Below are 17,786 nucleotides of genomic sequence, written 5' to 3' on the forward strand. Positions count from 1 at the left end.
ACAGGAAAGTAAAAAGTCTGCCATGAAAATGTCTTTTAAATTCTTTAGTAAACTGAAACTAGTTTACCTTTTGTTCAAAACACACATCTGTTCCGATTGAATCTTTCTCTGTATCTTCAGTTTGGAAACATTTGTCTTTTTTATCCTATCAAAATGCATATTACTAGTATACACCTATCCAATCGTTGTGAGTGGGATATCTCTTTTATCAAACCCGCGACAGGGAACATTTCCTCGAGGGCTTGCCCGAGGGGAATAGTTACTGTTAAGGGTTTGATGAAAGAGTTATCCCACTCACAACCAGTGAATAAGTATTTTATAATACTGATGTATATTATAATTTTTGAGGGTTGAATTTTTTCTGAGGGCTGTATTTTAGATAATATTTCAAGAATGAGCTAAAATTCTAATGACGTCACAATGCTACTGACGTCATTATGACATCATCAGACTAGATTTAATGCTGAAAATTGAAATTGGCGGCAAAAAGTGCATGAAAATAATCCGAGGTTGATAGAAAAAACTATACACCAGGGTATAGCTTTCTATGCATGGAAATTTTCAGACTATGAAAAATAGTCATTTTACCTTCTTAAATTTATATACATGTAGGAAACATTTTAACAGAAGTATAATAAATTATTTTAGGTAATCGAAATTGTTTCAAACTGACATGAAAATTGACAAAGAAGACGTTGACATCTTGTGAGAATGGATTAAATGTATCGGATGTATGTTACAATGATGATTTGGAGGTCAGTGTTTGCTCTGCTCCTATTTTGTATTGTTTTATGGATCGATCGATATTTGATCCTGAATATTGATCGTTATCTCCTTAAGTTCATTTTAAAGTATATTAAATTCTTAGCATAAAACTATATAAATCCATTCTGATTTACATGTAATATATATTGCTGAATAAATAGGGAGTTGTTCTTATGACGATTGAAAAGTTAACATCCTCACGTTTATCATAAAATTTGATAGTTATATAACTATATCTGTTTTTTTCTAGAATGCAGGTATAAAAATGTAAAACGGATGGGTTAGTATAGACGTACGAAAGCCCAGAAGGCTCATTCGAGATTCAAGTTTCGAAATACGAGATTCAAAATTCGAGTTTCGAGATTCAAGATCCGAACTAGTCAATCAAAAGGCAGGTTCAACATTTGATTGCTCCCCTTTATTATGTTTTTACTATCAAGAAATGGTTGAATATATTTATAACAAATTGGTCATTTGCTTATTTTTCCTCATTAAACAAAACAATAGATACTTATGTAGAATATTATATGGCCTTATCGTTGAATTGCGGAATTAGTAGGTCGACAATTTTTTCTATAAGAACATTGATGAGGGAGAGAATTATTATTTATATGAAATGCTAATTAGGGTACATTTCTTTACATTGTAACCCCCTAATTTTGCCGATATAATTATATAACTACTATATGCTTGTGCCCCCTTAATTTTGTGCCACCTCAATAATGACTTTTTTTTCTTTTTTTTTTTGGTTGTCAAGAAATTTTCGGTAGTTGAAAACTGATAATGTATGGCTGTGCCCCCCTCATCCCCCCAGTGAAATGAGCGTTATGGTTTTACTAGTATATTTCAGTCTTTGACCATAACACTATGGTCAGAGACTAAAATATAAAACAATAACGCCACAGTTCTGCAGCTAAGCTAGACACATTTGATATAAAATGAAATAAATTCCAGTCTATATTGTATCTATAATTTTTAATCAATTCAAGTAATCAAAGCCTTAGACAAAGATAAGTAATTGAAGACTAAATTTTTATGTATTTCCTCTATCGGGAAACCTAAAAATATTTTTGTACCCCAGGAAAAACGAAGTTACGTCAATAAGAATATCAACAATTTGATTAATAATGATGGCAAATATGTAAACTAACAACAAGAGATCTTGCAAGAAGTAAGAAAAGTTTACAAAAATTTACATGAAAATAAAGATCAAGAATCAATGATGTTGATCTTGAAGATGTATGAACTTGTGTAATGATTGATATCCATTCCCCTAATAGTTTTTTCCGATATAATATACTGTAGAAAACAGTAACTTTATGCTTATGTCCATTTAAAAATAACGTCCAATAACCATGATAACCCCTATTTTTCGGGGTTGGGGTGGGGATAAGGGGATTTACAATGGTTTTTTTTTAATTATTCCCAATGGGTCTGAACAAAAAGAAATCATTATCTTTATTAAGCATGCATGTTTCAGCCATCCGTATTTAAAGGGCTGTCTATTTGTTTCATAAACTTGGTCACTGGCCACTTTCTAATACCGTGTCACAAACACTATCCACCTTGAAACCTGTAGTACTAATTCTTAAAGAGACGTAGCATCGATTTTAAAAATGGGGTGGGAGGGGGAGCCAGACAAAAATATTATTATTATAATCCTAAAAATCCTATTTCGGGGCGTGAAAGGGGCGGTGGGTCGAACTTCATTTAGTACCTAATTTCTTTTAATACACCACCACTTAAGGACAGATGATACAAAGAATTTTTTCTTTGGAAGGACTTAATATCATGTCACAAGCTTAGAAAAGTGGGTAATTCTTAGATTTTTTTCTCCTAAGAACTGGAAAATGAATAGACTGCTTTGACTATACTGCACCACTACACCAAAACTGGGTGGGGGTGGGGGTGGGGGTGGGCTTGGCAATCGACCTTTCGATGAACATTTTCAATAGTAAAAAATTATTGTTTGGAAAAAAGGGGGGAGGCATGTACTGTTTATCGAAGTTAACAATTATGTCATCAACTCTGTAATCAAAGATAATAATACGAAATATATATATTCTTTATATAAATTATATCATTTAAGAAGCTATTATAGATTAAGCATTCCTTGCAGACCAAAATCCAATATTTCTTTAAATTTCGTTCTGATAATATATAACACTTTTTCTTTTATTGTAATTTAATCAAATGACCTCTTCGGTATAAATATACTCAACAATTCCTTGATAATAAAAAAAATAATAGAGGGGAGTAATTGAATCTCTAACCGCCATTTGATTGGTTGATTTGGATCTTGAATCTGGAAACTCGAATTTCGAATCTCGTATTTCGAAACCTGAATCTCGAATGAGCCTTCTGGGCTTTCGTTTATATAGGATATATAAGATAATATTTGTTCTTTAGCTATTTTTTTTAATAAGATCAAAAGAAAACAAGAGACCCAGGGGCCACAGCGGTCACCTGAGCACATTGGGCTTGAATTTAACACCACCCTCCCCCCTGGCATTCATCATTTGAACAAACTAGAATCTACACTACCTGAGGATGATTCCATATAAATATCACTAATCATAGCTTTGAAGTACTTGAAAAGAAGATTTTAAAAGGTTTCCCTTATATATATATCCCTTTGTAAAACTTGGGTCGGTCATTTTGGCCCCACCCTAGCCCCGGGGGTCATGATTTGAACAAATTTGAATCTACACTACCTGAGGATGATTCCACATGAGTTTCATCTTTCCTGGCCCAGTGGTTCTGGAGAAGAATATTTTTAAAGATTTTTCCTATATATTCCTATGTAAAACTTGGGTCGGTCATTTTGGCCCCACCCTTGCCCCAGGGGTCATGATTTGAAAAAACTTGAATCTACACTACCTGAGGATGATTCCACATGAGTTTCATCTTTCCTGGCCCAGTGGTTCTGGAGAAGAAGATTTTTAAAGTTTTTTCCTAAATATTCCTATGTAAAACTTGGGTCGGCCATTTTGGCCCCACCCTAGCCCCGGGGGTCATGATTTGAACAAACTTGAATCTACACTACCTGAGGATGATTCCACATGAGTTTCATCTCTCTTGGTCCAGAGGTTCTTGAGAAGAATATTTTTAAAGATTTTTCCTATATATTCCTATGTAAAACTTGGGTCGGTCATTTTGGCCCCACCCTAGCACCGGGGGTCATGATTTGAAAAAACTTGAATCTACACTACCTGAGGATGATTCCACATGAGTTTCATCTCTCTTGGCCCAGTGGTTCTTGAGAAGAAGATTTTTTAAAAATGCCATTTATTTTTCACTAATTCATAATTATCTCCCCTTGGAAGCGGGCGTGGCCCTTCATTTTAACAAACTTAAATCCCCTTCACCTAAGGATACTTTGTGGCAAGTTTGGTTGAATTGGCCCAGTGGTTCTTGAGAAGAAGATGAAAATGTGAAAAGTTTACGCCGACGACGACGACGCCGACGACAACGACGACAGACAACGGACAAATTTTGATCAGAAAAGCTCACTTGAGCCTTCGGCTCAGGTGAGCTAAAAAGAGTAAAAAAAATCATTATTTATTTAACAAGTGAGATACTGAAGAAGAAAAAAACCCAGTATAATGAAGAAAAAGAGAAAACCTTCTCATCAGTGACGAAGTCTATCCTGATTTCATTGGATTCCTTGCAGATGTTATCTGTTTGGGTTTGCCTGTCTTCTTTAATTTTATATATTGAACGATTTGCAGGCTTGGTTTCCATATGTGTATACTTTTGACGAAAGCATTTGGACCAGAAGACGAAGATATATATGGATGTGCCTATGGTTCCCGAAATCATAATTTCGTTAGATAACATATTTTTAACCTAGAAAATATATACAAGATATTTTAACAACATTTCCTTTTTCAAATTCTGATTTATTTACTTTCATTTAGAGCATGTATTGCAGTAATATACATTTAGATAATGTGTTGTAAAATATAGATGTTTTTCTTACCTTATATGACACTGGGATTAGAGTATTCTAGTTTCCAGATTTTATTCACGAAAGGGTTCAATACATATCTTTTGAAAGGAATAAAGATATACTTCCCTCAGTGTCTAAATCTTTGTCTCTCTTTCTTACCTGAATATTTGACCATTTTTATGGTAATGTTTCTCGGAAATCTCTCAACTGATCTGAAAAGAACGACTGAATTTATCCTGATAGTTTAAAAAAATTGAAATTAAAGCCTATTAGTCATGTACAATGTTTAAAAGCTATTCTGAATCACTGGTGCATAACTTGAAACATGATAGTGATTGAATAAGGTATTCTAAATAATCAACACTGCGATATTTAAATCTCTCTATGCTATAATTTTGTGTCATCTTGTTTGTTATATTGATCATTACATAACTGGAAAAGCGAGTTTGATGACAGGAACATTTCAAGCCGGTTGAAAAAAGCGCAGATGGGACAGTATAGGAACTCCTTTTTTTTTTTACAGAAAAAAACACTTGACATGACAAGAGAGTAGATTGTCAACTTTGTAATGTTTTATGTAATTTCGATTTTCAATATTGTTTGCTATCTCCATATGTTACATCTCTCAGTTGATTCGATACGCATGAGCATACTCTACGTGCTTACAATTTCTAAAACGAGGTAAATTATTGACAAACAAATTGATGAAACAAGAATATCAACAGTCTCGTTTAAAGTATCATTTCGTAAGTTCCATGGTCGTTACAATGACCTTGTCAGCAAAACAATTCATCATTGAGTAAAATGCTGACTGACGTTTATCATTCTTATCGTTAGTCCATTATATACACACTGACTTGATGACAAATTTTCCCGATATATCCCGACGGTCATGACAAGGAGCACACGGCGGGTCGACAGATCGGCATGGGATGCTCATTTTTCCATGGCACCTGATCCCACCTCTGCCGTTTTGGAGATCCGTGTTTGCTCTGTTCCTCTTTTGTATAGTTTAATAGACTTTTTACCTTGTATACTGTTCGTTGTCTCTATATGTTTCATCTATTGCTTTAGACCAAATTTTATTGATTGCCTAAATTTTAGATAGATGTACATGTATTTTCGTATTTCTCGTATGACCCCTACCAAGAAATATGTCTCTCTAGCATATTTATAAATTCGTGGAAGATATAAACACGTGGATGAGAGGAACACACAAATTTCATGCAAAATTGAGCCAACATAATGCCTTAAGAACTCGAAGTTAGCACCCTCTGTTGACCGCACACAACCACCATGAACCATATACCAAACAAAAAGGAACAATTTGTGTTCAAAGCTAAGTAATTTGATAAATAATAAATAAAAGGATGTATATAATCGTGCATTAAGCGATTGAGGGGAAATATGAAAACATTTGGCCTTCTGTATTCAATAATCAAAAAACTGAAAAAAGACTTCTATTGTTTATTTTATCATTACTAATAGGTTCCGGCTGACAAAGCAGATGACATTACCGTAGATTCCTGAATAAATGCGTTGAACTAATATTGCGTATTTTCGCGAGAAGCACCATTCACGAAATAAAATTACTCGCTTTTATTTTTCATGTTGCTGAAATCTATGTAAAATATCGCGAAAAACCGTCGATTCGCGAATTATTATTCTCGCGATTTGCCGTTGTAGAGCACATTCTTGATATTCACGAAAAATAAGGAATCTACAGTATTGTATTTGTTAGTAAGCTCATAAATTATATGAAATGTATTTTAGAAATCCAACGTATACTCATAACTCGAGGCGGAAATTCTAAAATCATATGCCAGTTTTGAATACTTTTGATATTGCAAACAACCAAGCTCAATTTAAATTATCATATCTATATCGAATAAAGATACATAGTTTCTGATAATGTTCAACCAAACCTCTTTCTTTATTCCTCACTAAGATATTAACAGTAGTGAAGGAGAAACTTCAAGTCTCTATATATTTAAGTTTTCCTATATAGTTTTCATATTCTTATATTTATTTTAGCAGAATTTATTTAAAAACATCTATATGAAAAACCCCCACTGCACATGGCATTTTTCCTCGACATTGAGATATATCAACGTTGTATAATCAATTACAAATACATTTAGTTACTTTCTTTCACATGTCAATTCGACATGAAGCACTTGCCTTCGTAATTTTAAGAAAGAGTATCCACTGACAAATTATTCTACACTATACAAATAATAATTAGAGAACAACAGACATGGCAAGACATAGTAAAACCACTCTGAAAGAATCGGCAAAATTTCATAGAAAAATATATTTGTTGTATGAAAATTTCATCAATTATGATTTTTTTTTCTTTTTCTTGAGTACACAGGAAAACTCCATCTGAAAGTATAAAAAACAACACTACATAAAATAAAAGTAATTTGTTCAAACAAAACCAAGTAAAAGACAACGATTATTGAGGTTTTTCTTCCGCAAGAAAAGAATATATTAATGGACATTTATACTGTAGAGAGTAATATTTTAAGAGATTGTTAGAGTTCATCCATTCTAAAAAGAAATCATCTCCTCTGTACATTTTACCTTATATTAAGATTACGCCGTTTTTATCTTGGTTTATATTAACTTCATTGACTGGCAACATTGGTTTTATCGATCATTGATTACAAATTTAATTCTAAATCAGTACTTTATTTCACTGTTGTACACCTCCTGTGTATTATTACTGGGTTGTATTGACCTTGACCTACTTATTTTTTCACTGTTGTCCTCCTCCTGTTTGTCTTTACTAAGCTGTAGTGACCTTGACCTACTTATTTTGTTTCACTGCTGTCGTCTTCCTGTCTATCTCTACTGAGCTGTAGTGACCTTGACCTCCTTACTTTCTTTCACTGTTGTCCTACTCCTATCTGACTTTACTGAGTTGTAGTGACCTTGACCTACTTAGTTTCTTTCACTGTTGTCCTTCTCCTGTCTGACTTTACAAAGCTGTAGTGACCTTGACCTACTTATTTGTCCTCTTCCTGTCTTTCTTTACTAAGCTGTAGTGACCTTGATCTTTACTTTGTTTCCCAGTTGTCCTTCTCTTTTTTACTGATCTCAAGTTACCTTGACATACTTACAGCGTTTTACTTTTGTTCTCCACTTGTTTATCTTTATCTATCGGCGCAGAGGACTGTCTCAGTCTCGTTTTATTGTTGTCCTCTGCGCCCACATCACCATTATTGGAATTAAGAACCTGATAAATGTTTCATTTCAAAAGTGTCGCATATCTCAAGTGACCATTAGGACATGCTTTAATTACTCAAACATTCTGCTGATTATCGGGACGTTTAGCTCATACAATTCAAAAATTCATAATGTTTGAAGAAGCATATAGAAAAGATTCATTTAAAAGTAAGGACTAATAATCCTCTGCTCTAAAATTCACATTTAAAAAAAAGACTTTCCAACATTGATTTTATTAAGAGTTATACCAGCAGCTTCAAGTAGAAAATATTTTAAGATATGAAGCGCTGCTTATTTTTTTCAGAAATGATTTCCTGTCAGATCATGATATGAAGAAATGTTAACACAGGGATAAAATTAAAAGTATGAGCATATGAAAATAATATTTAGTATCATACCTATTAAAACATACAGAAAATATAATAAAGCGCTGCTTCCTAAGTCATGGTTTAAGTATATTGTATATGGCTGTAAGAAAAAATACATCTGTTAGCAAGTGTAACCTTTCTTCTAAATATTTTTATACTTATTAAAGATTCTGTATCTGGTACTTGAAACATTAAACCATTTTTAAAATAATCCTTTAAAAGATACCAAATAGATTCGATTTATAGATTCTATTAAATCTGGATTTATTTTTTTTTTCAATAAAAAAGAAACAATATGAAAAGTAGAGTCAAAATAAAAGGTGATATTTCTATCATTTGTTAGATTTGATCGAATTGAATACTCAGAGGTCTTTAAACTCTGATTAATAAATCTATGAGCACCGAATTGTATTCGTATATTGAACTTAGAGAGTTATCTTTCTTATCAGAGGGTCGGTACCCCTTAATGTCATATCCTTGAAATATCCACTTGGGTCGAAAACAAAGGAAGTCTGACAGAAGAAGGTATCTCAGAGGCTTGTTGATCTTCAAAAGTTATAATCTTTCTAAGTTAATGAAAAATCGCGTACCTGATGTATGGAGTATGTTTATATCTATTTAAATTTCTGTCTCTACCCGTCCTTACAAATCTGACAACTAGAGGATTCAAAAGAAGAAGCATATAGAAAAGATTCATTTAATGTATTGTCCTAAATTAGACACTGCGTTTTGAAATGTACCTCTGAGTAGAGATATCCTTTTTATCCTCTGCTTGGGATTCTGTTTGCAGACTTTTGTCTTCCTTCATCAAACAGTGCAGTGAAAGATAAAATTATAAAAGTAGAAAATCAATTAGTTTTGTTAAATTTTAGAAATCCACTTGTACGCTTACTAACATTTGACACAAGTAACGATGATGATTTCATCGTTAAATGACATTTCATGTGAATATAAATTAACATTAAAAAATAATATGTTTTGGTTTATATTTCATTAGATTGACGATGTGTACGTTGGCGTTTATAAGACTTGGCTTGGTTTTGTTTCTAGAATGTATGTAGATAAATTAGTAGATTATTAGACAAAGAAAATTTTAGGCAGTAAAACTATTAAAACTAGCACTGATGTGCATACCTTGTTACTGGCCTGCGTGATGAGATTCGCTTTGATTTCTAACAAGGTTTCCGTCTGCATACATTTCTCTTCCTTTACCTAAAAAATAATTCAGCAAAGGACCAAAAGATAAAAATATAGAATAAAATATGAAGATAACGGACAGAAATCACGAACAAATTTTCATTGAAATAATACAAATTTTGGTAAGGGCAAAGAAGGACTTTTAAAAACTTGAGAGGTGCAATCGGATGCCATGGAGGAAATGGCAACTCCTTTCGTTCGGTCACGATCGGTCATCTTATTATCCTGATCGGTCAAACAAAACAAAAAGCACTAGGCAATAAACATCAGTCAACATTCGATTTAATGCATATATAATAAATCATATTTATGTATTTACTTAAAAGGAAATTGTGTCGATGATATCAGCCATGAAACTTGCAAAATTGTGACTTTTAAAGGAAATTGTAAATATTCAATGTTTCCTCAACCTTTTTATGCCCCCCATCGAAGGGAGGGCATATTGCTTTGCTGCTGTCTGTCGGTCTGTAGGTATGTCGATCTGTCGGTCCATTTAGATTCCGTTCATTTTCTTCACAACCGTTGCACATACTGAAATGAAATTTGGAATACAGGTTTATCAGGTAAATATCTAGGTCAAGTTCTGTATTTGATATGATTGCACCATTTTTGACAGAGTTATGCCCCTTGAACTTAGACAAATTCCACTTATTTGCAGTTTCCGTTCATTTTCTTTGCAATGTTTGCACATATTGAAATGAAATTTAGTATACAGATTTTCAACTGAATATCTAGGTCAAGTTCTGGTTTGGATACGATTGCACCCTTTTTGACAGAGTTATGCCCTTTGGACTTAGAAAAATTCCACTTATTTGCAGTTTCCATTCATTTTCTTTGCAGAGGTTATACATATCGAAATGAAATTTAGTATACAGATTTTTCAGCTGAATATCTAGGTCAAGCTCTGATTTGGGTAGGATTGCACCATTTTAGACAGAGTTATATCCTTTTGGACTTAGAAAAAATCCAATTGAGGGGGGGGCATAAGTGTTTTACAAACATCTCTTGTTTTCATTATATTACCTCGTTTTTAAAAATATAGACATATTTTTGTTTTAAATTGTTGTTGTCTTTTACGAATGAGTACATGGAGGATTGACTATACCTAAAAGGCTTGCCAAAACATTGTTACTTAGAGAAATAAAGTTAATATTTTAGCATTGAAAATGATGGAGAAAAACTAGTTTGTGTCCTCGTTTGCAGCCTGTGTAGAGATATCCATTTTATTCTCTGCTTGGGACTCTGTTTGCAGACTTTTGTCTTCCTTCATCTAACAATGTAGTAAAAGATAAAATTATAAAAGTACAAAACAAAAAAAAAACAACAACACAGTTTTGTTGAATTTAAGTAACTTTCTTTAAAATACAACAATTACATCTGGCTATGAAGAAATCCTACTAAAAGAAACCTTTGTTAAGTACATTAAGAAAATCTACTTCCAATTTGAATTTAAACCCTATATAATTTGGACTAAAGAAGTCTGAATAAAGAGGCTGTCCTTCCAAATACCCATCAAAAAGTCGTAGAATCTAAATTTTTCTGTAAAATAAGAGACCACTAATTTATAAGTGATCTTTGATCATCGTAGATACTGATTGTAAACCCCGTTATTGAAGGTTTAAAGGTTGCTTTGACTTTAAATATGAGGCTATGTAAGATAACCATTTAAACATTCAAAATTTGGATTAAAAGAAGAAAAAGATTGGCCACACTCGATCGCAATAAGCCCTTTTTCTAGATCAGGTAGACTGAGTAATCCATATCGGAATTTAATATAAAACGGAGGATCCTTTCAAGATGTATCTGTGCAGCTTAAATCATTTAGCTTTAGTTTATACGGTTTTGTTGGTTTTCTGCATTGTAAATTATATTCAATTTCGTATATTATAATCGAAACCAACTACCGATGTGGGCGGATGACCAAAACTTGTTTCAAAATAATTATAAATTTTATATAAAAAATGTCAAAATAGTATTTTTATAATTAACGTCTACATAAGAAGAGGGCAATACTTCCTTTCGTCCTCTATTTAGCATTTAGACACAGCGACGACGCATTATCAATTAACATAGTTTCTTCAAATCATATGTCGATTTGATATATCCCTGTGAACTGGAAACAAAGAGTTTACAAGCTCAAATGTCCATGTAACATTACAAATCAGGAGCGGAGTAAACACGTACCTCTACAACATCAAAGGTGGGATCAGGTGTCAAGAAGGAATGAACATCCCCTCTTGGAAAATGTGAAATCACAAAATTTCACCGAAATCAACAATATAAAATCTTCGACTTTTTAACTTTGTATACAACCTTTTCCAACGAAATATTAAATCCAGGCTTTTTGATATCATTGACTGCTGCTTTTTCAATAAAAATAGTACTCGTAAATCAAATTACATTTATTTCTTTTTCATTTAAAAAGTATCCTGTTTGTACACAGGAATACTCTGAAGTTAATGATGAATGATACTTCAGTGTCTGATTGACAATATCTGTAGACAATGGAATTCCCAAGATTACAAATTGTGCTCCGTTATTAGCAGATCTATTTTATATTGTCAGGAAATTTAATTTATTATTGACTCAAATTAGTTTTTCACACTAATTGTTAGTCTTTGATTTATACAATGAATTGATGACAAGTGTATGAGATGTATCGTTTAAAGAAATCATTTCCTTACTTCAATCGTCGATACTAATGCTAATCGTTACAGGTCGTTACTTCTCTTGTTTTCCGATCATGACAAGGAGCACACGGAGGGTGTGACCGGTTGGCGGAGGATGTCCACTCATCCATAGTGCTGGCCAACTGATCTCACCTCTGATATTTAGGAGGTGTGTGTTTGCTCAGCTCCTATTTTGTATTGTTTTATGGACTTTTGAACATGAATAATATTAAGTATGTTTCATTATTTGAAATTCTTGCATGGTCTTTATCTAAAAGAAGAACCTGGTCGTATTTAGATGGAGGATTGGCTATGCTTGGAAGGCTTGCCAAAACACTGTTACTTAGAGAAATAAATATTCTACTTTTGAAAATGATGGACAATAACCAGTTTGTGTACCTCGTTTGCAGTCTGTGTAGAGATATCCATATTATTCTCTGCTTGGGACTCTGTTTGCAGACCTTTCTCTTGCTTCAACTAACAATGTAGGGAAAGATAAAATAAAAAAAGTACAGAAAACTTTTTTGTTGAATTTTAGTTACTTACTTTCAACTACAAAAATTACATCTGGCTATGAAAAAATCCTGCTAAAAGAAATCTTAGTTAAGTACATTAAGCTCACCCACTTCCAATTTAAACCCTATATAATTTGGACTAAAGAAGTCTGAATAAACAGGCTGTCCTCCAAAATACTTTCTAAAAGTCTTTAACAGCGTAGAATCTAAATTTTTCTCTAAAATAAGAGACCACTAAATAAGTGATCTTTGATTCTCGAAGATGCTGATTGTAAACCGCGTTATCAAATGATTTAAAGTTGCTTTGGCTTTAAATATGAGGCTATGTAAGATAACCATTCAAATATCAAAAAAATTGGATTAAAAGAGAAAAGTAAATTGGTCACACTCACCATAAGCCCTATTTATAGATCAGGTAGATGGAGTAATACATATCCGAATTTCGTACAATATACAATTATTGCTGTTATTGATGTCAATACGATGATTTAGACAACTGAGGAGTACAAAATTCACTGAGCCAGACGGGAGAATTGAATATTGTACTTCGAAGGTGGCTAAATCATTGTTTTGACCTCAAAAACAGCAATAACTGTTTTATTATGTGATTAGATCATAGAAAACTCCTACAAGACTGTTTTTGCTTTGATTGGAAGTTTTAACGAAAATTTTCAACAAAACCTATTGTTACAGGAAATATGGAACAAAAATAATATCTTTATATGGACCTGCAATAATTCCTTATATTGACCTGGAAGATCACGTGAAGGTCAATATAACGTAGTATTTTTCCAACATTGTTGGATCTCAGCCAATCAGAGAGAGAGAAAAATTATTCAATCATATAATAAAATAGACTGAGAATCCTTTCATGATAAATACATATTTGCAGCTTAAACATTTAGCTTAAGTTTCCTTAGTTTTCTGCATTGAAAATTATATCCGATTTTGCATATTATAACCAAACCAACTATAAATTTTGGCGGACGGCCAAAACTTGTTTCAAATAATAATAAATTTTTACTAAAAAATGTCATAATAGTATTTATTTTGATAAACTTCTACATAAGAAGGTGGCAATCATTCCTGCTGTCTTCAAGTCAACATTTAGATATAGCGACGACGCATTATGGAACTCAAAAATTTATTTATCTTGTCATTGATCATTTGCAAAATAATTTTGTTAAAAACATTCTGATTGTACAGACAAGTAGTCTGAAGTCGACATCAAAAAGATGCTTGAGTTTTTGATTGACAATATATTTTTGGAGACCAGGTCTTCCAACAATCTATTGGAATCCCATGGGTACCAACTGCGCCCCGTTATTAGCAGACCTTTTTTTGGTTTTCATATGAAACAGAATTCGTGCAAAATTGTATGCGTGAAAAGAAAAAAAAACACTTGCTGTGGCCTTCTACTCAACATTTCGATATATCGACGACGAATTGTCAATTAGCAATCATGGTAATTTCCATTCTTATGTCGATAAGATATATCCTGGTGAGTTTGAGATAAAATATACCACACAGTCTGACGCATCTGTTTTATATTTAGATATTTTACTTGAAAAAATATTAATGATAATCTCACGACCAAGCTTTATGTTAAATGTTGTGATCTTAAATTTTCAATTGCCAACTTCTTTTATATACGTTCACCACCTGCCTTCAGGGTTACTTTCTCTCGATCATTGAATACGCAAGAGCATGCTCTACGCATGAAGAATTTCTGAAACGATGCAAGTTATTGACAAGTAAATTAATGAAACAAGATTATGAGCAAGTAAATTAACGAAACAAGATTATGAGCTGTATCGTTTAGTGTTCATTCCGTTACTTCAACCGTCGATACAAAATTACATGTCATTACTTCTGATATTACCCGACCATAACAAATAGCACACAGCAGGTGTGACCGGTCGGCAGAGGATGCTCATTCCTCCATGGCACCTGATGCAACTTCTGATGTTTTGGAGGTACGTGTTTGCTTGGCTCCTGTATTTCATATTGTTTTATGGACATTTGTTCTTGCACACTGTTCGTTATCTTCATATGTTTCATTTGAAAACAAAATGCATTGTCTTTTACTCAAACGACGTGGATTTGACTATGCCTGGAAGGCTTACCGAAACATTGTTACTTAGAGAAATAAATATTCTACTATTGAAAATGATGGACAATTACTAGTCTGTACCTCGTTTGCAGTCTGTGTAGAGATATCCAATTTATTCTCTGCTTGGGATTCTGTTTGCAGACCTTTATCTTGCTTCGTCTAACAATGCAGTTAAAGATGAAATTATTAAAGTACAAAAAGATCAGTTTTGTTAAATTTTAGGAAATAAATTTAAAATACAACATTTACAGCTTGCTATGAAAAAATCCTGCTGAAAGCAATCTTTGTTGAGTAGATTAAGCTCACCCACTTCCAATTTTATTTAAAACCCTATATCATTTGGACTAAAGGAAGCTTGAACGAACAAACTGTCCTCCAAAATACCCTTTAAAAGTCTATAACAGCGTAGAATCTAATTTTTTTTAAAATAAGAGGTCACTAATGAATGTGATCTTTGTTCCTCGGAGATACTGATGATAAACCCCGTTATTGAATGGTTTAAGGTTGCTTTGGCTTCAAACATGAGGCTATGTAAGATAACCATTCAAACATTGTTTGCTTAAAAATTTTGATTGTAGAAGAAAGAAAATTGAAAAAGTTATTTACTTGTTTAGTTATACAATAGTCTTGAATTATTAATGAGAAAAGATTATGGTGTATAATTGGGAAAATACCTTCTCTTCCTTGGTGACGTCCACACCGACTCTATCTAAGCCATCGGAAACAATATCAGGTTCTGTTTGTGCTTGTTTCTCTTTATTACTTTTTGTTTCAATTTAATTTTGGGATCAGTTTCACCATATTTATAATTTTAACGAAAGCAGTTGGACAAGAAGATAAAGAAAAAGATGGATGTGCCTAGGGTTCCCGAAATCAGAATGTCGGATGTCGCCATTTTATTTCCTAGAACATATTTAGATTACGATAAAAATCACATTTCACCAAGATTTTTTCCCTGATCTATCTATATTCTTGAAAAAAAAAATGGATTGCATTTACTTAAAATTAAATTCAGTATCGTCTAACATTTAACTTTTCTTTCCAATAATTATGACATTATGATTCAAAATGTAAAGTTTCTTGGCTAAACTCAGAGAAGTAAAAACCTGTGAACTCCGTTACTGAAATATTCTAATTATCATCAAATCATTTTTGTTCCAGAAAACATTTAAGCAAAAATAAGAAAATCTATTCTATATTCAAAATATGAGAGCGTGATATCTATTGAATCTTACCTTCGTTTGAATATTATGAAGTTAAGAAGACAGTGTCTTAAAATATGATCAAAATATTATTTTTGACAATTCTTGGAATTATTTTTCTCTATACGGTACAAAAACATTTAAAGATCTTTTAATATTAATCGATGAAACGTGATATTATTGATTGATTGGTTGTATACTGTTTAACGTCCCTCTCCAGAATATTTCACTGATATGGAGACGTCACCATTGCCGGTGAAGGGCTGCAATTTTGGGCCTATGCTCGGCACTTACGGCCTTTGAGCAGGGAGGGATCTTTATCGTGCCACACCTGCTGTGACACGGGGCCTCGGTTTATACGGTCTCATCCGAAGGACCGCCCCATTTAGTCGCCTTTTACGACAAGCAAGGGGGTACTGAGGACCTATTCTAACCCGGATCCCCACGGGGTGATATCATTGAACGAGCAATAAAGGTGTTCTAAGTAATCACTACTCGTAATTTATAGTGCGATGTTTTAAACAATGTATGACATAATTAATGTCATTTAAATATTGACCTACTGGTTGATGCTATTGTTATCTAATCCAGTAATTTGAATTTTGGCAGAGACAAATATTTTGCACACGTACATTATTATATAGGTAATAAAAAGGCGTATAGGATGAAATAATGTATTGAACACTCAGGCCTTAAGAAAGCAATTTAAGGGGGAGGGGGGTTGCAACCATATATTTTCAGTTGAAAAGGAAAAAAGGAGGGGGGTCATTGGACGCTTTAGGGGGGGGCACAAGCATATATATTAACTATGCTTTCTATATTATTCTATATATCGGTAAAATTATTCCGTGCGCCTCCCCCCACACCCCCCCCCCCCGGGTTCCCACTGCTACGACATCTTCCCATTCACAGATTGGGATCATGACATAAATGGGATAAAATAGCCGGTTTGTGTTATTATATCCGGACTAGGATATATAAAAAATAGCGTTGAAATCTGATTAAAATACACATTAAATGCAACATTTTAGACAAGCAAGATTTCCTATGACGTTACATTTTATGAAGGTATTTAAATCGTCTCTGAGCTCAATATCCTAAAGAATATGAATACAGAAAACTTGTGTGAAGACGTTGTTGTATGAAACATGTGAGCAATTAATGATAAACGTGATGACTTAAATTTTTCTATCATCAGCTTCCCTTACTTATGCAGTAATATACCTTCATCACCTGCATACGGAGTTTATATCTCAGTTGATTCGATATGCTCTACGTATAAACAATTTCCAAAACAAGGTAAAGTTTTGACAAACGAGTTGATGAAACAAGAATATCAGCAGTTTCGTTTAAAGTCATCATTCCGTAAGTTCTATGGTCGATATAATGACCTTGCAAACACAATTTATCATTGAGTCAAATGCTGACTGACGTTTTTCATACATACTGTTAGTCCATTATTTATACACTGAATTGACGACAGACTTTTTCCGTTATTTCCCAAGCATAACAAGGAGCACACGGCGGATGTGACCTGTCAGCGGGGATGCTCACTCCTCCATGGCAGTAGTATAAGGCGCCTAGATGGCGAGGTCAACTGAGTGCACTTTTGGGTCTGGGGGGGATAGCCCGGTCAACTGAGTGCAGCTCCTGGGGGGGATAGGTGGGTCAACTGAGTGCAGCCCCTGTGGGGGATAGCCAGTTCAATTCAGTACATATAATCCCCCCCTAAATACGGGGGGTGTGTTTACACTGTGTTTACATTATACACTAT

This window comes from Saccostrea cucullata, unplaced genomic scaffold (assembly GCF_032062105.1).
Source record: "Saccostrea cucullata isolate Sc308-1 unplaced genomic scaffold, CSIRO_AGI_Scuc_v1 ctg5441, whole genome shotgun sequence".
NCBI classification, from domain to species: Eukaryota; Metazoa; Mollusca; class Bivalvia; order Ostreida; family Ostreidae; genus Saccostrea; species Saccostrea cuccullata.